A 23,078-nucleotide genomic window follows, 5' to 3' on the forward strand; every position below is an offset into this window, starting at 1 on the left:
GAGTGGCCGTGTGGATAGCAGCCCCCGCCCCCCGCCCGCTGTGATTCGAAGGGCAGTTCACCTCCACGGGACTCTTTCCCCAAATCCAGAACCCCGGTCTAATCACGAGAACCATCAGACAAGCCAAAACTGGGGGTGAGGGGGGGACATTCTGCAAATTACCTGACTCTTCGGAGTGTCAAGGTCGTGCAACGGTGAGAGACGGAGGCAGGATGACTCCGGGCAATGTCAGGTCCGAGAACCACCGGGGGAGACATCAGGGACACCGCACGCAGCAGCCCGTAGATAGCATCGTACCCGCGCCGGCGTCTCGGCGTTGACAGATGCGCCGTGGAAACGGAAGGCGCCGATGTCGGGAGGAGACGGAGGAGGGGTTTGTGGGGACTCACGGCTTTTCTGCGAGTCTGAAATCCCTCCAGAATTTAAGAGGCTATTTAGACAGAGACAGAGAAGCGAAGCCAAGACACACCCCGGCCGCCCAGCGGCGGGGCGGGGCGCGGTTTACCACGGACCCACTTCCAGACCCTGTGACGCCTGGCCTCGCGTCACAGCCTGTCCTCGGAGGCGTCTGTCCGTCCATTCATCCCACGGTGACTGTTTGTGTTACACCCCGTTGTAGGTTCTGGGGGTACAGCCGTGAGCGTCTGTTGGGTGTCCGACCTCATGGAGCTCACGTTGTAGTGAGAGAAACAGGCAATCAGTCCATCAATCATCCTCCTACTCAGATGAACACGAGACCACCAGAGGGGGATACCTGCCATGCAAAAAACTAAAGCAGGCAATGGGTGGGGGTGGGGGGGATCGGAGAAGGCCTCCTCTCTGAGACAGCGGCTTCCGTGGGGACCCGAAGGACGAGAAGGGCACGCCTGTCGTGCCGAGAGCAGGAGGACACGCAGTCCGGGCGGAAGGAGCAGCGGGTGCACAGGCCCCGAGGTGGCAGAACGCTAGGTGTGCGATGACCAGCAGGAAGGACCACGGCTCGAGCGCCGTGGGGGAGGGGTCGGGTAGGAGATGAGGGCACAGAGGCAGGGGTGGGAGTGGGGGTGGCGGGGAGCTGAGGTGGGGCGGGTCCACCCTTGGCTGTGTTGTGTGTTTGGGTCCCCTTCGATCCCTGCGAACAGCCAGGGAAGTGGACACTCTGGTTCCTTTTTGCAGGCGGGGCTGGAGAAGCTGGGCACCTCGGTTCCCTTTCCCTGCAGTGAACTATGGGAGCATCGGGGTAGGCGGCGGCCTTGTGCTTTGATGCCCCCCACGGCTGGCTTGAGAGTGACGTGCAAACTCTTGCGGAAAGTGCCCTCTGGAACTTTCCTGTAAAAAGCCGGCAGGGACTTTCAGTGCAGCCAGACTTGTGCCCCCCCCCCGGAGCCTTCTCTCTCTCTCTCTCTCTCTCTCTCTCTCTCTCTTTTCGGTTCTAGAAAGAGCTAGTGCGACGTTCCCGGGTCTGCTCTCCGAGGGAGCGGGGACGTTGCGTGAGGCCACAGCGTTAGAGCCGCCGGGCCTGGGGCAGGCGACTGGACGCCGACCTCCCTACGCCACTCCCCGCCTGTCCTCCCAGCCTCCTCTTCGGCGAGGTCCGGGTCCGTGAGAGGCGTCCCGGGTGCATGGGCGGCTGGGTTTCTTCCTGCTCCGTTTCTGCGTGGCCGCCAGGGGGTGGTGGTGATGGTGGAAGGCCCGGTGAGCTGTAGGAGTCAAGGTCAGAGAAAGGAGCTTTGATCTTTGCCTGGCAAGAGTGGTGCCCCCTTTCATTCACCCAGACACTCATTCACTGGCCACGCATTTACGGGGCGTTTATCCTGCGCCAGACATGGTGTCAGGTACATTAAGACCGACGTGGTCCCCTGTCATCAGGGAACTGAGGTCTGGACGCAGCCAGCAGGTCTCGCAGCGGCCTCCTGGGACGGCCACACCGTCCAGTCCCGGCTGGACTTGCTCGCAGAGACCGGCATCTGGAAGACACAGAAGCCTGTTTCAGGGTCGCTCCAAGACGGTCGTGGTGCGGGGCCTCACCGCCCCTGGCATGGAATTCCCCACCGTTGATTTAAATGACCCCCATTGTCAGCCGTTCAGGTGGTTTCCAGTTTGTCGTTAGGAGAGGCAAGGCCGTGCTGATAACCTCTGTACAAACACCTGATCGTTTCCTTAGGTGGAATTCCTCCAGAGGCTCCCCCGGGTCAAGGAGCAGGTGTGTGTGTCGTCTCTCAGGTTTCGGACACACGGTGCTGGACGGCCCTGCAGGAAGGCCATGCTGGTCCACCTCCCCACCCACCTGCGGGTCAGCTCACCTGCCGTCTGGTCTGTGCCTGGAGCACGGCGCTTCCCCGGCCCTGTCCCTAGTGCTCCCGTGTGTGTATTAGCTGATGGGACTCTAATGACAGCTGTGGGAGGAGGCATTGTTATCGTCCCCACTTCACAGACGGGGACACAGAGGCACAGAGAGGTTTAGTGACTTCCCCCAGGCCACACAGTTCATGGTTGGGGGAACCGAGGCCGCCTCGCCCTAAAACCCGACCCTTTACCCAGCTCTCCTTCCTCCGGCGCCCCTGGCAGTTCGGGGCTGGACGCCTCACCAGACTCTCCCCATCAAGTGAAGCACGCAGCGCGCAGTAGGTGCTCAGTACATGGCAGCTGCTCTTCGTCGTCTGGATTACACATCGCTTGTTCACATCCACCAGCCCAACGACACGTCCCGGGCACGCTGTTACCGTCCCATTTCACAGCTGAGGAAACCGAGGCTCAGAGCACGCAAGTGACATGTTCAAGGTCCCACGGCTGGTGGGTGGGGGGCCGAGAACCCAGCTCAGAGCTCCGGAAAGCAAGTCCCCGTCGCTTTCCCCTCGCAGTGCCTCCCTCGCCTGGTAGCGGCGGATCGGCTGATGAATAAATAATACTCGCTCATCTGTCTTGAAAGCTCGCCTTGCCCCGTCCTGTGGCGTCTTCTCTGTAATTACCCTGTTCTCCCCGGCGGGGACCAAGGAGCCTCCTCAGACTTGCTGCTTTCCCCAGGGGACAGGGTCTGTTTGGACACGTGGGCCGCCTCGGGACCCCGCAGTTCTCTCTCTCTCGGGCGCTCTCTCTCTCTCTCTCTTTCTTGCTCTCCTGTGTCTCTGCCCCACTTCCTCGTCTTCTCTCTGGCGGGTCCCCTGGGATGAGCTGTGCTCCTGTGACACTTCCTTCCTTTGGTGTTCCTGGGGAGAGCATTTCCCCGGAGGCGCTTGAAAGAGCAGGTTGGAGTGAGTACCGCAGCGCGCCCGGCAGTGCCCTGCAGCCAGAGCCTGGAGCTGGGCGGAAGCAGTGAGCAGCGGTCCTTTCTGCTCGGGCCTCCCTCGGGGTGCACACACATGTGGGGGCATGTGCACGCATGCACACGTGTGCAGGAGCATGCACACACACACACACACACTGTATTGTAGGAACAGAAACACTGGGTCCTGTGGCCGAGAGGGGCTCCGTCATGACCCCCCAGGCTTCTCATCGTGGGGCCCCTCTGCAGACTCGCTGTACTGGTTTCCCATGGCTGCTGCAACAAATACCAAACTTAATGGCTTCAGACAACACGGGTGTTATTATCTTCCAGTTCGGGACGTCAGGAGCATTGGCAGGGCTGCACCCCTCTAGGGGGCGCTGGGAAAACCGGTTCCCTCTGCGTTTTCAGCTTCGAGGGGTCACCTGCAATCTTTGGCTGGTGCCTCTTTCCCTCCTCCTTCAAGGCCAGCAACATAGCATCTCTCCCTCTCTCCCACTCCTCATCCTGTCTGCACTTGATCATGACCTCTGCTCTCCGACCTCCTCCCTCCCTCCCTTTCTCCCTTTGTGAGACTTCTTGTGATCCGTGGGTCCCTCCCGGGCAACCCAGACATCCTCCCCATCTCAGGGTCCTCAGATGTCTGTAAAGCCACATTTGCCACGTGAGGTAGCATATTCCCCATGTCTGGGGATTAGGACACGGGCATCTTTAGAGGCCTCTTTTCTGTCCCACTTGCCAAGAGACATGGGAACATTTTGGGGGCGACCTCAGGACCCATCTCCTTGGAGATAGTCCAGCACAATGGGCCCCGAAGCAGACTGTTTAGATTCACACCCTGCGTCCCCTCTCTTTCTAGCTGTGTTACCTGGGGTGAGTCACCCAACCTCTCTGTGCCTAAGTTCCTCATCTCTAAGATGAGCAACCAGTGTCACAACTTCACTGCACTGTTACAAGTCATGAAAAGCTCCGGGGTGACAGACCATGTCACATGCTGCATAACGAGCACCAAAAATAAATGGGGGAGACCATTATAATTAGGAATGCCCTAGGGCAAAGTAGTTAGAAACTCAGAGGGCCTCAGTTCGAGTCCTAGTCTGGCCACTTAGGAGCTAACTGGCCTCGGGCTAGTTGCATTAGGTGCCAGAGTCTCCATGTTCTCATTTGCAAAACTGAGAAATAAAACAGTGATCATCTTAACCCCTGGGGCTGCTGTGAGGATAAAAACCAGCGTGGTGCACGCGAACCCTGCAGAGCACGGTGGGTAGCTCTGGTGGCGGGGTTTTCACAACCACCGCTGCCGCTGCCTGTCCTCCCTGGGGGTGGGGCGGGGGCCGGGGAGCCTTCCTGGGCTGCCTCCGGCCTCAGCAGAACAGGGATGGGACCGGGCAGCCCGTGGAATCCAGGGCCCCCAGAAACCCCTCTGCAGTGCCCCAGCTTCGGGAGGGTCGGGGCAAGGCTGGCTCAGCCTCCAGGTGAGTGGGGAAGAGGCAGCTCCTTGCGGCAGGACCGTTAGAGGTTATGGCGGCAGCTGGTGCTTCGGACAAAGGGCTCTCAGGACAGGAGAGGGTTTGGACTTGGTGACCGGGGAGGAGGGGAGGGTGGGAACTAACACCCCCCCCCCCCCCCCGAGAAGCCAGGGCCAGTTCCTAGATGGCGTGATCACCAGGAGGTAGGTGCAGGGTTCTGGTTTCAACCATATCATTTTTAAAAATTTTTTTGCTGCAAAGCCCTGTTTCAATGAAAACTTGGGCAGATGCCCAGTATGCAAAACAGTGAGAAGCACAACGGGTCTAGCTGAAACCAGGGCTGGGGGCAGGGGCGGCCACCCGAGCCTCCTTTTCAGTGCCGTGGGGGCCTCTCGGGGGCCCCATCCGAGGAAAAACTAGCAGGGTGACAAAACCACAGACTTCGGAGTCAGACCCGGGGTTCGCATTCCTGCCCCTGCCCCTGGCCACCGCCCAGCTGTGGGAGCCCCATGTGAGCCTCGGTCTCCTCAGATGAAAGGGGGACGGGGTTGCACAGACCGGCGACAGTGACTCGAGAGTGCCCGACCCGTGGGAGACCTCTTGGCCTTCAGCAGGTGGCAGCTATTTGGATTCCTGGAGGTGAACTCATGGCCGACCCTCCGAGAGCAGGCGTCTGACACCCAGGGGAGCTGTGAGGTGGAGGGGACAGTCCTTGGGACCAGGAGCCAAAAGGCCTGGGAACTACGTGGGCTCTCACTCTGCCACCGGCAGCCTGTGTGACTTTGGTCCCTCTCTGGGCTTCTTGAACCACTTTTCAGGTGTTTATTGCGGGCCTACTGTGTGCCTGTCAGTGTTCTGGGCACTAGGACACAGGCCCTGGCACCTGAAAGGCTGAACTCCAGATTCAACTCTGCCACTTCCTGGCTTTTTGCCCCTGGACTGCCTCTCTCTGGGCCTCAGTTTCTCTGTGTGCAAAGCGAAGAGATTGAACTTGTAGCACAGGGCCTTCCCAGAAAAGATTGTATGAGATCCTGGCCAAAAAAAAAAAAAAAAAAAGGTAGAATGCCCTTGAACTTGACTCTGACATTCTGAAACATGGGCTTTGGAATCAGACAACCTTGGGTGTGAATCCTGTGCCACCACTTACTGTGACACCTTATGCAAGAGACTTGACTTCTTGAGTCTCGGTTTCCTCATCCATAAAGTGGAGACAATAATAGCACCTGACAGGGTCATGGGGAGGGCTCAAGGTGATGATACACAGATGAAGTTCCTAGCAGAGTGGCTGGCGCATAGGTGGTTCTCAATAAATGATAACGGCCTTTCACCACCCCCCCCCCAAAATCATTGTCACCATCACCATAAAGACCACCGTCACCATCCTCACCTCCATCCTGAGATCATGGTCACGATCATCTATAAGGTGAGGCTATAAATGGTCTCTCAATTCTGACATTTTAAGTTCTGCTTGTTAAGGCAAGTATTAAGTGACAAATGGGACAGCTGTCCCTGGGCCATCCGAGTGGCACTCTTTGGAGGAGTGTCCCCAGTGACGAGGGCCACCCTTCACTTTGCAGAGGAGGTCAGACCTGGTCTGTCTAGGACTTCCTGTCCCCTGCCCAGAGTGAGCAGGGGCAAGGTCCATAAGATCTGGACACGGGAGCCCTGGGAACCGGCTCCTCTTCATGTGTTTCTCCTGGCTGCATGTTCTTGTCCGTGCAGCGATGTCACCTCAGAAGGCCAGCTCTGGTCTTCTGGGAACGGCAGGTCTGCGGCTAAGGCTCAGTTGTCTGATCCAGACCTCCGGGAGGCCCCCAGCACCATCCTGCTCAAACCATGTGCTGGAAGCCGGGACCGGCACGTACCACCCTGGGCTGGCTAACGGTTCCTTTCCCACTGTGTCAGAACATCCGAATCGCAGGACAGGGCTGGGCCGTGGGACCAGCACAGCTCACCTCTCATGTGGTCTTATGGTTGCTTTTTAACCTCTTTCGGCCTTTAGGAAAACCAAGTAGTCGAAACCTCATGGTATAGATGGGACTTGGAGACATTAAATGACTTTTACAGGGTTGTATGGTAGGGGGTTAGACCTGGGACCCACAAACCTGTCAGCTGCTTATTCAACGAAGCCATCCTGTCCCTTAAACCTTTCCATGTCCTACGCCCCAACTTCCTGACTCTGAACACGGAGGCTCCCCAGTTCCAGGTCAGAAATCTGCAGTAACGTGGATGAGGACAGGTCAGCCGGGCTGATTTCTGTTGGGAAGAGACCACTGGCAGGTTCCCACCCTGGGGTCAGACTCTTCTCTGAGCCCAGCCCAGCGGTGGTGGTCTGGGGGCGTGTGTGGGCGAGGGGCCTGCAAAGTGACCGCTCCTTTGCTCTGTGAGTGAGTGACAGTATTAGAACAAGTGTGTGAGAGGTAGGCTGTCGCAGACCTCACTGTGCGATGGCGAGACGTCCCATCTCCCTCCTTCCCCTGGACTCCCCCCTTCTCTGCCCAAACCATCCAATAACTTAACTTCTCCGCCTGAGGGTTCGCTTCCCGCCCATCCCCTCCTCTGCCACAGCTCAGCGCTGTCCGCGGTGCTGATCGCCAATCTCCTGACTGCCGTTCGACCCGCTGGGATCTCGGGTGCGCCCAACCTCTCCTCCCGCCTCCCACCTCTCTTTCTCCAGGCACCTCACCCATAAATCACGGGTGGGAGGCAGGCTCGGTTCCCCCCCGAGCCGGGAAGCTGCTGCCCCCTCCCTTGCTCAACACAGGGCTTTGCAGCAGTGGAGGCAGCTGCCGCTGATTTCGGGCAGTGGAAGCAATTGATTCGTCGGCTGCCAGCAGCCTGGAGTTGCCTGCGCGGGCGGGCGGACGACAGAGAGGGAGAAGAGGGAGAGAGAGAGAGCGAGAGAGGCAGAGAGAGAGAGAGAGAGAGAGAGAGAGAGAGAGAGAGGGAGAGAGAGAGAAGAGAGAGAGACACTTACAGAGCAAAAACCTTCATCCATGTGGAGCACAGTCTGAGGGAGCCACGGTCTTTTTGCCTTGTCCACCGACTGGCCTGACTTTTCTCCTCTTCTGCTGGGGGTATTTCTTTTTGTCTTGGTTCTGCATGATTTAGGGATAGTTGCGCTGTGTGTGTGTGTGTGTGTGTGTGTGTGTTGGCTCTTGGATTTTATTTTGGGAAGAGTAGGAGAGTCAAATGAACAATTTTCTTTCAGGCACCTCCACTGGGCTTTCAAACCAAGTCATCGGAAGTTAACGTCTTCCCACCCGGCAGGGAAGGGGCGTTGGCAAAGAATTCGGCTCACCGTTCCCCCTGCAATCTTCTGGTGCCGGTAAGTGCTGTTCTCCTAAATTGTGCAAATGGGCCGGGGGTGTCGGAACCCCAGTTGTGAGGAGGTGTGTACAGGAGCTGGTGGGCTGGCGGGCAGGTGGGAGGGGAGGGGTGTTGAGGGGCCGCCGCGTTTATTTGCCCACGTTCTGCAGTATTCGATCACCCAAGTGGCACCTCAGAGCCAAATTATATTTCAGCTCGGTGCCCAAGGAGGGGGGTAAAATAGGCTCACATTTTAGGCATTGCGATAGAAATCGTGGCTCCTGCCCAGTTTGGCCTCTGCCTTGCAGCAGAAGCTGTTGAAAGTAGCCGGCAGGTCTCTGAGTGAATTAACCCTTCGTGGGGCGGGCCAGCCTGGCACGGAGGGTCTCCGGGTATTCTGATCTAGTGGGTGGGCGGCACCTTGGCCCTAGAGGGGAGAGGGTTCCCTGAGGTTGGAAGGTTAACCCTTGCCTAGTGTCACCTCGGCACACCAGGTGAGAATTGCACAGGACAGGTTTCAGGTTGGGTCATCTTCCAGCGACAGAGGAGTAATTAACTGTGGTGGGGTTTTCTGGGCTGTTCTGATTTTCCTGATATGACCTGGGAGCCATGGAAGGACCACCTTTTCCTTGGAGGGAGTGTTGGGGTAGGCCAGAGGGGAGCAGCCAGCTGCATGCTGAGCAGACGATGTTTTATTTTCACAGGTGGCATAACCTGTGAGTGATTGTATGGGGGGGAGGGCGTGCATCCTGCCACCAGCCTGGGAGGCTCCATCCTTGAGCCCGTCTCCGAGCGGGGAGAGAAGGGACCAAGGTTTGTTCGGGCGCTGGGGACGGTCTCCAAGCTCCAGCTCCAGCTCTATTCCAGGGCAGAGCATGCCCTGCTGCAATTATCTGAAATCCTGATGGGAGCAGCCTGCACCAACCTGTTAGTGAGTGGCAAGTGGAGGTCCTTTGCACTCGAAGCCAGAAACTTGCATTTAATTTTAAAATGACTTTGCTGCTAAGCTGTGACTTATCAAAAGGGGATTTCTCTTTGCTTCCTCCCATGACTCCAGCTACCTTCCTGGAAACGAATGCACTTATTTTTAGCATCTTTGCTGTCATCTCAGAGGTCGCTTCAGTCTTCTGCAGCCCCAAGGATTTTCCTCTTTAAGTTCTTGTTCTTGGAGGTGGGAGGGATGAAACCTCAGCCCCGGAGACTGGTGAGCCTGGTACGCATGCAGGGCCCACCCAGTCATGTTCTCCAGCCTCGGGGACCCTGTGAGGACGCCAAAATCCCGGGGCGTGTCCCTGCCCGGGCAGCTCATGTGAGGCGGAGGCGAGGATTTCTCAGTGGTTAGCGCTCAAGAGCCGGTCCTCACGTCCCAGGCTTCCTTCACGGGGTGACCTTGAGAACAGAGTTGCCTTAGTTTCCTGCCCGGGAAGCCTCACGTCTGAATGATGACCGTGAGGAAGTTCAGTTCAAATGCAGAGCCCCAGACCTGGCTGTGGGTGGTACTGAACACGCTGAACTTCGGCATTGACCAGTCAGGCTGGATTGTGGCTGGGGCCCCGGAGGGGACGATCTTTGGGGTCCCCTGCAGTGCTGAGTGTTGACCTTTGAGGGTCCGGGGCGGACTGGGGAAGAGCCAAGAGAGCCACAGGGGCCTCAGTGCCACATCACTGTCTGGTATGGGGGCGCTTTAATATTTCAGTGACTGGTTCCGCCATGCGGTGCGTGTCAGCCCGGCGGAGGGAGCCAGGGCTGGGTTGTCCCCATGTGGGTGCCTCTCAGTCAGCTCCTTGCTGTCTCCCAGTCTTACTTCCTTGGGGGTGGCTAAGATCCAAGAGGCAGCCTTCCCTCCTCCCCCATCACATTTGAAATGGTGCAATGTGGTGCACCAGGGGGAGGGAGACAGGAGCTTCCAGAACGGGCCTTGCACTTAGAGCAGGAGACCTGGGTTCCGGCCCCAGCTCTGCCTCCCCTTTCCGGGCCTCAGTTTCCCCACCTGTGCAATATGGCCGTTGGTCAGGGGGACCCCAAAGCCCCTTCCAGCTCTGAGGTTCTGTGTGTGCTAAGTGCGTGTGCATGCATGTGTGCACATGTTTCTAGGCAGGGTTAGCACTGCCTTTGGGAATGCATCACATGTGTTGGGGAGTCCCTGTGTGGGGTGAGTTGGGGTGCGGTAGGTTCCTGGAATGCCGGGCTCAGGTGGAGAGGGCTCTGCTTTCAGTGCAGCATAGACAGGTGCACAGGCATCTGGATTTTGCAGCTTGTGGAGGCCTCGTAGGGACTCCTTCCCAGGGGTGACAGCAAGGGTCCCTTTGAGAGCCGCCACTCTGAGAAAAGGCACGCTTACTCACATACACAGCATCAGGGGTCTGTGGGCCTTCCCTGATGCCCATTGGAGCACCTCAAGTTCAGGACCTCTGACCTCGTCTAACCCCTTTGGGGGCCTTTGGGGGTGGGGGGCAGAGAGGGAAGGCAACTTTCCCAAGACCCCCTGGTGAGCCATGGCACAGCGACCTGTGGATCTACCGTCGTGGAGACGAGGCATTGTCCCCCCACTCCCGGCTCTGGCGGCCACCAGCCGGCCTGGGGGGTGGAGGGAGGACAGGAGCATGTCGCCAGCCCATGTGGGTTCTGGGGGTGCATGGGATGGACACATCGTGGACATTGCCTTTCTCACTCAGAGAAGGGAGGTGGGGCCAGGGACCCTGCACTCTCACAGGGCGGCCTGGGGAGTCAGTCTCCCCACTTCACTGTGCTTTTTCCTCCCCTTACTGCTCCCACACATCCCGGGTGCCTGTCCAAGGCCGTGCCTTCCGGGCAGGGTAACTGCTCTGGGGGACTGCTTGTAGCTCGTGGTATTTACTCTGTATTTATTTACCTGTGCCTCCCCCCATCTCTCTCTCTCTCCCTCTCTCTTTATGTGGGTCACTGAGAGTCGGTGGCTTTCTAATAAAATGCACCATGACATGTGGTCCTGTCTGCTGCTCTCTCTTCCCTTGGAGTGGAGAGCTGGGCGCCAGCGCAGGCAGAGCAGCAGCCTATGTGAAGACGGTGAGAAGCCACCAGCACAGCTCGCTTCTGCTGGGCGCTGTGGCCATGCCCTGGGCTAAAAATAGCCCCAGGTCCCAGGAGTGGTGGGCTGGAGGCGACGAGCTTAAAGTACTCAGCGGCCACCCACGATGGGGGTTCTCAAGGTGCTGTGATGTGCAGGGGGCACCACAGCCCCCTCTTGTGCTCCTGCTCCCCATCCCCAGCTGCTGGCTGAGCCTCTGAGGCTGCCGTGTGGGACTCTGGGAGCAGCTGGACTCGAGTTTGAATCCCAGTGCCAATGCTTCCTTGCTGTGTGACTTCAGGCAAGACCCTTAACCTCTCTGATACTCAGTTTCCTCAGGCATATGAGGGTAGTTCGGCGTGGTGGCTAGGAGAGTGGGCTCTGGAAAGAGAGCTCTTGGGTGTAGATCCTGGCTCTAGCACTTTCCAGTTGTCCCACTTCACCTCTCCAGGTCCCATTTTTTTCACCTGTAAAGTGGGACTAAGGAGAGAATTAGGAGAACTTTAAGGGAGAGCTTGCAAAGTGCTTTGTATTGGGCCAGTGCTCCACAGCCATCCGAGAAGGGGATGGCATTGGCGACAGAAATAGTGGAAGGACCCCCTGACCCGGACATGATCGGGGTGAGGAAGAGGAAGATGAGTCCTTCCTGCCAGTCATGCAGCTTTGGCACCCAGGAGAGAGAGGATGTGGCTGGAAGTCCCTGGACCTCCTCCTCTTCATCCATGAAACGGGTGCACCGGCCCCCTTCCCTTAAAGCACATGCGACCCTGAGGATCAGGGTGGCCGAGAGTGCGGCGAGCAGGCCCTGCAGGAAGGGGCCCAGGAGGAGACGCCCTCTGGCCTCCTCTGAGTCTTCCGTTCCTCCCAGTCCTGGGAGGCTTTTGCTGAATCATCCCAGCTCACCATCTCCGAGTCCCTGTGTTTCTCCCAGGAGCCCCGAGCTTCCCCTCGCTCCCTGCCGCCGTGCGCCCGCACGGGGTTCCTGCAGGTGCCACAGGGTGGACCCTTCAAGGCCAAGGCTGTGCCGTCTCCATTTTTGGAGTCAGGGTTCGCACACAACTTGGGAGTGACTTGCGTGCGCGCGTGCCTGCCTGCATGAATGAATGACACCTCCGTGGATCGTCTGGTGGGCAGGTCAGTTGGGGGAGGTGCCTCGGCCTACGATCCAGCTGGAGGCCGATTGTGATGAGTCACTGGGGAAGTTCGGAAGAACTTGGCTTTCCTCTCAGACCCACTACAGGCAGCCCACAGGCCTCTGTCCCCTCCCAGCGCAGCCACTGACGTTTCTTCACACGTGTTGCGCATTTATGGAGCGCTTATGGTATGCATGGCACCATGGTGGGCATTGGGAATAAAATGGTGACAATCCCTTCGGGACTTAGATAAAGCAGGGGGCAGCTTATAAAACGTGATCTTTTGTGGGGGTGGCGCTTGGTCCCCCTGAAACGCTCAGCCCCCTGACACCCAAAACTCCATCACGAAAGTTTCATTCTTCGTCTTAAGGCTTTGTTCCTGGTTAAAGAGCAGGGGCTCTGGGGCGGGGTGTGGCATGCGGCCTGCCTTATCAGTCACTCACACCCTGATGAGGAAGAGTGTGAAATGCTTTCCCTAAAGTGAGGAGAGAGCTTTGCTGGAGTGGGGAGTGGAGGTGGCGCACGCTAACCTCGCAGGTAAGAGAGAGGGCAAAGGCAGAGAAAGGTGGATGTCGCTGGATACACGTTCTGTGGGGTGTGGGGGGGTGAACAGCTCTGGGGTGCCCAAGAGAACTCAAGGGCGGTTCTTGGGGTGCGCCCTGTACCCGTGCCATCAGGGACTGTGGGTGCAGGGGCCCTGGGGCCAGGGTTTCCAAAGCCTCCCCTGCCTTGGATAGAAGAGAGGTTTTATTTTGAAATGCAAAACACTTTCACAGGCCGCAGTTACAACTGTTCCAGGTGTGCTGGGAGCCTCAGACTTTTCGCCCAGGTTCTCCCCCTGCCCATCACCCCGAGGGGTTTGAGCAGAATGAAAATCAGGCCTGATGCCCCCCAGGCCCTGTGAACTTTCTGCCCCCGAGCCCCTCAGTTTCCGCGGGAGTATGAGCCAGACCCGGCAGAACTGCCCCGTGCCTTGCTAACCTCACAGTGCCCTGGGGTCGGGTCCTCTTCAGGCAGGACCCAGGGGCCTGGGTTACATCTCTCAGGGACCCAGCAGCAGTGATGGGGAGCCCAGCCAGGCCCCTGGGGCTCTTCTCAGACCAACTCGGCTCCCCGTCTGGGCCGTGGAAATGGGGGAGACAAGAGCGCCGTGCCGAGGCACCAGGCTGCCGCGTGCAATGTCACAGCGGTTTCCTCGAAGTAATTGCCTTGCTGTCATTAGTTATAATGACATCATTCTTGCTTGAATCTCATTGTAATGGAGCCGTGTCAGACTCTGACTTAGCAATCCAGCTAGTGAGCGAGATGATAGGCCGCAGGACGCTGGGGCTTGTGCCCACCCCTCCCCAGTGAATCCACAAGAGGCAACTCGGCTGACAGCAGCCTAAGGATGTTCGGTGTGTGAAGGCTCTATTTGCAGAGTGGGGAGAGAAGCTGCCTCGTCTCCCAGTATAACCTCAGCGAGTTCATTCAGGTGCCTTCTTGCTTCCTCTTTTCTCTCTTCCCTCTTCAATGCACCTACACAGTGACGAGCAGCGACCGGTGAGTGGAAGCTGCTTTCGGCAGAGGACAGATTACGTAAGCAGGTTCCGTCCAGCGGTGACGGTCAGATAGCGTGCGGGGCTGCTGCCCGGAGGGACGGGCGGCGTCTCCAGGGTCGCCGCAAGGCCCTCCAGGCGAGATGCTGGCCAAAAGCATGCGTGTGGTCCCTTCTGTCCCGCAGCCTGTCCCCGGGGCCCGGTCCCCTCCACCTGTTGGCTATTTCCTCTGCCACTGTGTGGCTGGGTTCACCAGGCAGCTTTTCAGTAGGATGCTGGAACTTGATGAAGGCAATGAAGTCCCTGGAAGCAGCCACCACTGTGTCTGGCCATGTCTTCCCCTCAAAGGTCTGCGGACCGGGAGCTTGTGGGAAAGGCTATTGGAGAGGATGGAAGGTGCAAGCTTTTGCTGGCAGCGTTTCCTCTGGTCATTAGAGACCCGGTCACGCCAGGCCAGAGGGAGACCTCTCAGACCCAGGTGTGTGCCTAAGGGTGGACACAGGGCAGGGGCCACCCCCCCCAACCCCACCAGTGGCAAAACGCACCACGCAGACCACTGACCAACCCCCTCTGCCTTTCACAAAGGACACACTGCCGCTCCTTGAGATTAGTTTCTTCTTCTCCTTTTTCCCTTGCACGGGTTCATCTGGCCGGGGCCGGCCTCCACATTGCCTGCAGAGGGGTCTGGGCTCCTGTCCTCTTCCGGAGGAGGCGTACGTGCCTTAGGCAGAAATCCCCCGGGGAACAGAAATCCTCCCCACAGGCTGGTGACAGGAGGGGACTTTGCCTCCGGTTGTCGCGTGGGGAGAGCTGGCCTCCTCCGAAGACTCTCAGTTTCCCGCAGAGAGCTCATCCGCTTCGTGGATCAGCACGGGCGCCTCTGTTTCCACACGGGGAGCCGGGGGTTGAGTTCCTCTTCTTTCCCATTTCCTAGTCCGAGACCATCCTGCGTCCTTGCAGGCCGTGTCCCCGGTGTTCTTGTTTTAAATTAATTAATTCATTATTTAGGGAGAGGAACAGGGAGAGAGAATGAGAGGGAGATAAACATGGATGCGTGAGAGAAACATCGATCGGTTGCCTCTTGTGCTCCCCCAGCTGGGCACCGGGCTCACAGCCCAGACATATGCCCTCACTGGGCATCGAACCCCTTGGTCGGCAGAACTGCACCGACCTACTGAGCCGCACCAGCCAGGGCTGTTTTCTCGATGTTTCGTGTTAAAATACATTCTTTTTTTTTAAGATTTTATTTATTTATTTTTAGGGAGGGAAGGGGGGGGAAGAGAGAGAGAGAGAGAGAGAGAGAGACATCAATGTGCGGTTGCTGGGGGTTATGGCCTGCAACCCAGGAATGTACCCTGGCTGGGAATCGAACCTGGGACACTTTGGTTCCCAGCCCGCGCTCAATCCACTGAGCTATGCCAGCCAGGAAAATATATTCTTTAAAAATTAAACATCAGAATTAGTTGATGGTAGTTGCTTGAAAAAAAAAATCAGTGCCCTTTCTTGGCAAATAAAAATAGCAACAAACGTGAAAATCATTTTACTCATCGGAGAAATCCAAATGGCTGGGAGATCATTTTGTCCAATCATTAACCGCAGAGGTTATCGACTTTTGGTGTGTGCAGACATCTCCTGGGGTAGTTTTTCAAATGCAGATTCTTAAGGCCTGTCCCTAGAAATCCGGACTCAGGAGGTTTGAGTCGTGCCCAGGAGTCAGCAGTATAAAGGATTTCCTGATGATTCGGTGGCAGCCACCCCCTGGGTCATCCTGCGGCAGGGGATGCCACTTTCCCCAGTGGGTGAGTCTTCTCTATCACCCCCTGGGCAGTGGTCTTGAATGCTTCCCGTGATGGGGGGCTCAGCACCTACCAAGGCCCCTGTGCCCGTCAGATAGGTCCTGGTAGCATGGCCGTCCTGTCTGATGTCACCTCAGACCCGACTCCTGTCACTTCTGGTTATTTTGTCTTCTGCAGCCAAACTGAAGCAATAAAATTCCTAAGACAAATCATGGTTCTCCGTAGTGCAGTGCACGTTAGGAGGTGGTTGCACGAGGCTAAAAGTCCTAGTTCACTTTTGTTAGGGGCTAAGTCCAGAAGTGAAAGTCTGATATCCTCTGCATGGTAATATGGTTTCTCCTCCACCAACATACAATCACTCACTCACTCATTCATTCATTCATTCAGCTGATACATACTTATTGGCCATCTATGACTTTGTAGATCAGAGATCCCCAAATACAAGATGGACCTTTAATTTCCACATTTTCCCAAGAAAATGATCAATCCCCCCAACTCCCACAAAGCGTTTGCCAGACTTAAGTAAATAACCTGTTAGAAAAAGGAAGAAAGAAAGCAAAAACCTATAAGGAATGTGAAAAAAATGGTCAAATGTCCATTTATAGCATTTGATTCATTAATTGTGTTCCACACACACTTAAAAAAATATATAAAATAACCCACAAAAACTTCTTCCTTTCCCTTTCATGTGTGTTAAAGAACAATGAGCAATCCAGAAAAGTGCGAGGTAAGTTTTGTAACTTGAGTACGAATCCATCTACTGCGAGTCTGCCAGTGAGGGATGGGGGGAGGGGGTACCATTCGGAGCTGCCCCGTGGCTGGAAAGTTTAGTGGGAATTTATGTAAGCAATTTTGTTCTTCAGAATAAAGTCCATTGACAGAAATGATAAAAAAAAAAACACTTGACAGCGTGAGAAAATCTGGGGGGACCAAGGTGATACAAGGTGAACTTCTGTGATCTGAGGAATATTTGGTTGGGGGACCCTTGTCTCCCACCTGATCATCTACAGCATCTGCCGGGCACTGCGCCCCGCGCTGGCCTGCGGTGAGCAGTTCAGAGTTGGTCCTTCCTCTCAGGGAGGTAGACATGAATCGGCAATCGTACGTAGGGGTGTATGAACAGAACCTGGGCCGAGGGTTCTAACGAGGCGAACACAGATCTCTGAGGGCGTGTCACAAGGACATCTGCCCGAATCTGGGAGGGCTTCCCTGAGGGAGTGGCCTGGAGCTGGGGCCCCAGGATGGCCACTGCTCCCTGGTTCCCAGGGGCTGCTGCTGCTGCTGCTGCTGCTGCTGCTGCTGCTGAGAATCACATTGAGCATCCCGGCCTAAGGAGAGCGAGAGGTCGCAGCCCTGGCACGGCGCTCCAGCTGTCCCCTGCTGTCTCTCGGGTGGTGGCTCTGTTGCCTTAGCTTTGCACCCCGACTTCATCTCTCATCCTGTTTGTTATATCTGAGTGCATTTTAATTCATCCTCATACTTATGGCGTACACTGGTACATGTTGCTTGCAGAACCTGGGAGGAATGTCTTTTTTTTTTTTTTTTGCTGGGATGTCATTTCTTCCATACTGGGTTTTTCTTTTAGGTTTTGCATTCTGTGTTCTCCCCAGGTTGTTTGCAAGGTGGCCCCGCCAGTTCTTGGACCTTGTCCCTGCGTGGGCACCTTTGTCCAGACCAGCTCTCTGCTCTCATTTGACCGCAGAGCTGGAGGATGAATGGGAGTTAGCTGAGTAAAGAGAGGAGGGAAGGACATTCATGGCAGTAGGCACAGCATGTGCAAAGGCCCTGAGGTGGTGTTCACGGATCTGAAAGAAAGCCAGCCTGGCTAGAGCACCAGGTCAGGGGAGCCCGGGGCGAGATGAGGTTGCTGGTGCCTATAAGGTTGAATGTAGGAAAGTAGGGGGATAGAGGGACCCCCAGCAGGGAGAGAGTTTGTTCTGCAATTAACCATGACGTGGGGCCCCTCCCTGAAACCATGGAGGATGAGAGTGGAGAGAGGAGGCAGGGATTGTTATCCATCTACCTGGGTTTGAATTTCAGCCCTGCCGCTGTGTGACTTTGAGGAAATTGCTAAGTCTCTCCACACCTCAGTTTTCTCCTCTGGAAAATGGGGATAACCGTGACCTCACTGCATTGCCTTGAGAATTTAGCAAGTCAGTATACATTCAGAGTCTTGGCTTGGAGTGGGCACAGCCCGTGGGGGCTGCTAATGAACATTGGTTATTGTTTGGAATGTGATGATGATGAAAGCTCAGAGCTCCTCATTCTGGAAGGCGCCCTGTCACTGCCTCACGTCTGCTAGGCCTTTATTCCGCCAGGATCTTTATTCTGATCATGTGTAAAATGTGACACCCCCACTCGAGAATCTGACTCCCTCCTTCTTTATTTCATATTCCTCCCTAGCACTTAGCAGCGCGGGGCACTGCATCTATGTTATTTATTTTGTTTGTCGTCTGTCTCCCCCCACTAGAATGTCAGCTCCACCAGAACAGGAACATCTGACTGTTTTATTGATCACCAGATGCCCAGGGTGCTCTATCCCACTGTGCCCCGGCATACAGTTGGTGCTCAATAAGGACTGTCAGTGAACTCTGTCCATTTAATGCTCCTCGCTCTTGTCTGAAGCCTAACCCACTCGCCAGGCTGCTCTAACTCACCCAAGGGCTGGAGCAACAGCAAAAGCCACACAAGGAAAACAACCCCCAAACCCTAGAAGGGGGTGGGGGGATGGGCAAGTAGGAAGCCTGGACAAGGAAGGCGTCAGGCACCAGAGAGTTCGGTGATAGGGACGAAAGCGAAGGTCCTTTATAACACCAGCGGCGGCAGCCTGATCCTTTAAACCTGATTAATCACATTAAGCCTTTGTCAATATCACCATTACCTCAGCCCTGGCCGCGGCAGCTGGTGGAGCAGCAGGCGCGTTCAATATTTAAGAAGACCTGCATTGCAGGCGGAGGGTTGGGGCCACTTGGGGAAGAAGCAGCAGCAAATGCTCAGGGACAGTCCCTTAAGCGGCGGGTTGTTTTTAGAAGGAGAGACACGAGAGAAGGAAAAGCTCCCAAAGTCCACAGCCCTTCCCTGGCCTCCTCTGATTTCTGGTCGCACTGAACACACGCCCCAGAGTTGTTTGCTCTGATGCAGGACGAGAGAATGCTGCCGGCAGAAGGCAGGCCATGAGCCGGGAAGCCGGGTCTCATGGGTTCCGTGTTTTCTAGATGTACATAAAGTGGTTCTTGGGGGCGGGGGGGTCTCCAGGCCAGCAGCATCAGCATGGCTATATCCAGCAGCTCCAAGTGGCATTAGGAATGGATTCTGATCATCTCTTTTTTTAACAGATTTTTAAAAAGATTTTATTTCTTTTTAGAGAGGGAAGGTAGGGAGAAAGAGAGAGAGGAACATCAATGTGCGGTTGCTGGGGGTCATGGCCTACAACCCAGGCATGTACCCTGACTGGGAATTGAACCTGCAACACTTTGGTTTGCAGCCCGAGCTCAATCCACTGAGCTGCACCAGCCAGGGTGGATTCCGATCATCTCTTAGCTCTGCTGTCCTTTGGGTTGGTCTCACATGTAGGAAGCCTTTCTCCTCCTGGTAGAACCCCATCAAGTCCAAGTTTGTCTTATCCCAGCTTCAACCTAGTAGGGAAAAAAAAATAGAGATACCTTGTCTCCTAAGATCCCAACAAAAGCCCCAAAATTGAGTCTAATTGTTTGCATTGGGCAACTTATTCAACGTTGAATCAATCAGATACAGTCAGAAGAGGGGAATAGGCTGATTGGCCAGGCCAAGGTCCTGCCACCCCCTCTTCCCAGAGATGGGAGCTGAGGTCAGCCCCAGGAGGACACCTTGGGCTGAGACAGAGAAAGGAGGGTCCCCTAAAAGAGAACTGGAGTGTTGACACTAGGAGAGGGAGGAACAGATGCCCACTTCCCGTCCCCTCAAGGGACCTGTGATCATTGGGAGGGTGATGTCTATGGACAATGGAAGCTAAGCTCTGAGTTTCTGTCTAGCACATTACAAGAGAAGAAAGGTGGCTGGAGGGGGCATTATGGGTCAAGGGAGACTTGATCTGGGATTTGAGGGGTTAAATGTAGGAGCAAGAACATTTCAGGGGATGAAAAAGGGCTCCTCGACACCATTCCACACCATGCCAGTAGCTTCTGCTGCATGAAAAGTGTCTGATCATTCATACATTCCAACTTGTAGGAAGCTCAGCGATGACGGGTCTCTCTGTCCACCGCGTCTCCCCTCTCTCTCGCCTTTGTACCACTGCAACCAGGGTGGAGAGTACGTGCGGCGCTGTCCGTGGTGCTGAACCCCAGCCCGGCCGCAGCTCCGCTATCCGCGCGACCTCTCTCCCGAATGAGGGCTTCGCGTTGGTTGTTGCTGTTTCCTCTCCCCGTGGAAAATACGCACAGTTGCCACTGCCTGTGCCAGCAGGGGTCCCAGCAGGAAACAGATGACAACTCCAATTGTGTAATTGGAGGAGAGTTTTTAGGAGAGACAAAAAGCGTGGGCAGGATTAAGGAAACCCAGACACGGTTTTGTGAAGCACCCCGGGGCTAGCGACAGTGGGGAGCTGTTACCAGCCCTAGTCCCGAAGAGGGGGGAGCTGGGGGTGTCGTGATAGGAGAGGGCCCCCTGTGAGGGCATGCCAGCCAGCCCATGGCAGCACGGCCGAGAGGGCTCCTGGACCTCACTCTCCCCCACCCCCAGTTCTCTCCTGGGCCTCTCCGTGGGCTCAATCCAAATGGAAGCCGGAGGGCCAGGGCGCTGATTAGAGTGATACATACCAGCCAGCCTTCTGCGGACGAGAGCAGGGGGGAGAAGGGCGGGAAGTGGAGATGGGGGAGCAAGCAGGCCATACGTACGGCACACTGACGTTATCAGTTAGCTGTTGCTGCATAACAGTCTCCCCCGAAGTCAGCGGCTTAGCACACAACCGCTTACTTGCTCACATTTCTGTGGTTTGGCCTGGAATCAGTTGACTGCCACAGGTCTGGAGACCGAAAAGCTGGGTCGTACAAGATAGTCCCATCCAGAGGTCTCGTGGCAGCTGAGCTGTTGGCTGGGAAGCCTTAGCTTTTCTCTGCGCCGAGAGACTGGGTGTGTACATTTCTAACATAATAGCAGGGCTTCTCCGGAGGACAAGCCCCAGCGGGCAAGTACTCATCAGGGCTTGTGACTTCCCACCGGCCACACAAAGCCGCATGCTAAGCCCAGGCCCAAAGTTAGGGGGGAAGGGACTCCATAACGTGGACAGCGTGCTCCTCGAGGGACATCGGTATAGCGGTCTGCCACGCTGCCTCCCCACACACAGAGAATCACGGCCCGCGTTTCCCGTTTCTGTTGCTGCTGCCACCTTCATATGCTTTTAAGGGCTCGCGCAAGCTCCTGACTAGTGAAAAAGTGAGCCCTGGGAAGTTGTGTGTTGAGAAGGTGCATGTGTCCACGTCGTCCCCTAATGCAACATAAATGCCTCAGCAACTGGAGTGAGTAGCTCTGAGGAGAGGAGAAACTAGACTCGCTTCTGATGCAGTGTTGGTGTACTGTCTGTCCTTAGGTCTTACGTCCGAGATGCGTGCTTACTTACCTGACTTAGCTTGCAGATATTGGACACGCACATCATATGTCCCTGCATGAACGTGTGCCTCTGTTCCATGTGTGGTGCATGCACACGTGGCCTCTGAGGCCTGGGGTGTGAGTGCTGGCTCTGCCGTTTGGTGACTTTGTCCAATACCCGCCTCCTCCCCATCTCAGCCGGCTAGTGGGAGTGGAGGATGGAGCTGCATTAACACTGCGCTAAGCACCGGCGTGTGTGAACCCCTGAGCACTGAGCACACACGTGGGTCTCCAGACCAGTGAGCCGTGAGCCCGGACAGGATGAATGCCCTCTCTTCGTTAGGGCTTCGGTGGAGAAGGGTGGAGTTGGAAGAAGATGGTGGGGGTGGGTAGGGTGGGTGGTGTAGGGGTCAAACAGCTCTGCTTGACTACTTCCTGGCTCTGGTTCAGTCTCGGGCAAAGCCAGTGAACCTTTATGAGCCTCCATTTTTCTGTCTGTAAAATGGACTCAGTGGTGTTTCTTTGCAAGAGTTATATGAGCCAAATGTATGTAAATGGCGGTGCTATTATCGGCCTTTATATCCTGGAGATGTGACAAAGATTACTTTTTCCTCTTTATTTGCAACTAATCATGTGCCTGTAGTATTAACTCATTTAATCCTTCAACCTCCCTAGGAAGTAGGTGCCATTACAATTTTTCAAACCCCTGTTTTACAGAGGAAGAAACTGAGGCACAGAGAGGGTTAGTAACTGTCCTGCCATCATCCAGCTGGAAAGTGGCAGAGCTGGGGTTTGAACCCTGGCCGCGTGTCCCTTCAGAACTTCGGCCCTCCTTGGCTGCCAGTGATGAGGGTCCTGACGCCCCCCTGCATGGGTGATTGTGAAGACCGAGGGCTTTATAGATCGCAGAGTGTGCTCCGCCCACACTTGATGTCCTAAGGACTGTTTCCGGTGGCGGGTGGCGGGGGGGGGGGGGGGGGGGGGGGGGGGAGGGCCCGGGGAGACAGACAGCAGCTCTGTGGCTCAGTCCCGCTCTCCGGCCAACACTGACTGAGATTCATATTTCCATTCCTCTCCCGACCTGGCGCCAGCAGGGCCTGGACAGGAACGCGGGATGGATGGAGGCAAGTCTATAAGATCTATTATTCATGGGGACTAAAAGAAGCTTTCTGGGGTTTTTGTTTTGTTTTTTTTCTGATGTGGTTTCGGATTTCTTAGAACCCACACCCCAGGGAAGTGGCCGTGGCCAGACGGTGTGAGGCAGGAAGCACCCTTGCAGGCCCGGGGACCCTGTAACCCGTGTTATTTGGGGGTGGGGTTTGCGGAGCTCCTGGGAGGAGCTCCCTTGGGAGGGCTCGCCCAGTGCCAGCACTGGTCTCCATACCCTTTCCTCCCAGTCTTCCCCGCCGGCCTCTCTCAGCAACTCTGCGAAGTAGGGGCTGGCACAGCCCCGTGTCCCAGACAAGGAAACGGGGACTCTGGTGGTCAGCAATTTGCCTGCACTCACCTCGGTTAAGGTTAGCTGGGGGTGGAGCCCAGGTGCACGCGACTCCAAAGCCTGGGCCTTTGAGGGAAGGGTCTGTCGTGAAGTTGGTACCGAGGGTGCAGGGAGGGTGGCGTGTGTGGCGGGGGTGGGGTCGGTGGGGGCGTGTTTGTTGTGCTCGGGCAGGAAGACAAGCAGGGCCCTTCCTGAGGCTCTAGCTGCTGCTTCTTCACGAGGACGAAGTGAAACTGTGCATTTTCCCAGGGAAGGGAGCATCTAAGGCCCAAGGACCCTTTTCTTGTAACCAGAGACTGGCTCTGACGGCTTGACAAGAGAGTCAGGCCACATCAGTGTGGAGAGGGGAAAGTCTGTGAGCTGGAGCTATTTCCCCCCAGATGCAGAGAGAGGCTGATTCAGTTTTCTGAGTCACACTGCCCTCTTTATAATACCCTCAGCAAGTAGTTTTGCTGTTTGTGCTTGATTACCTCCAGTGACTGAGAA

General features: G+C 56.1%; 1 protein-coding gene across 3 annotated transcripts in view; it reads left to right on the forward strand.

Moving 5' to 3' along the window:
• The window catches only part of RPH3A (rabphilin 3A), a 99,147-nt gene that overhangs the window by 14,266 nt on the left and 61,803 nt on the right, over positions 1-23,078 (forward strand). Inside the window, exons 1-2 of one of the 3 annotated variants that reach the window (XM_036013854.1) lie at positions 7,263-7,343; positions 7,922-8,038. The gene's annotated coding sequence lies outside the window, so the exon portion shown is untranslated. Of the gene's footprint in view, positions 1-7,262; positions 7,344-7,920; positions 8,039-23,078 lie in introns of those variants that run through there. The other 2 variants (XM_036013853.1, XM_028528486.2) reach the window with 2 other exon arrangements.

Source organism: Phyllostomus discolor, chromosome 13, assembly GCF_004126475.2.
Source record: "Phyllostomus discolor isolate MPI-MPIP mPhyDis1 chromosome 13, mPhyDis1.pri.v3, whole genome shotgun sequence".
NCBI classification, from domain to species: Eukaryota; Metazoa; Chordata; class Mammalia; order Chiroptera; family Phyllostomidae; genus Phyllostomus; species Phyllostomus discolor.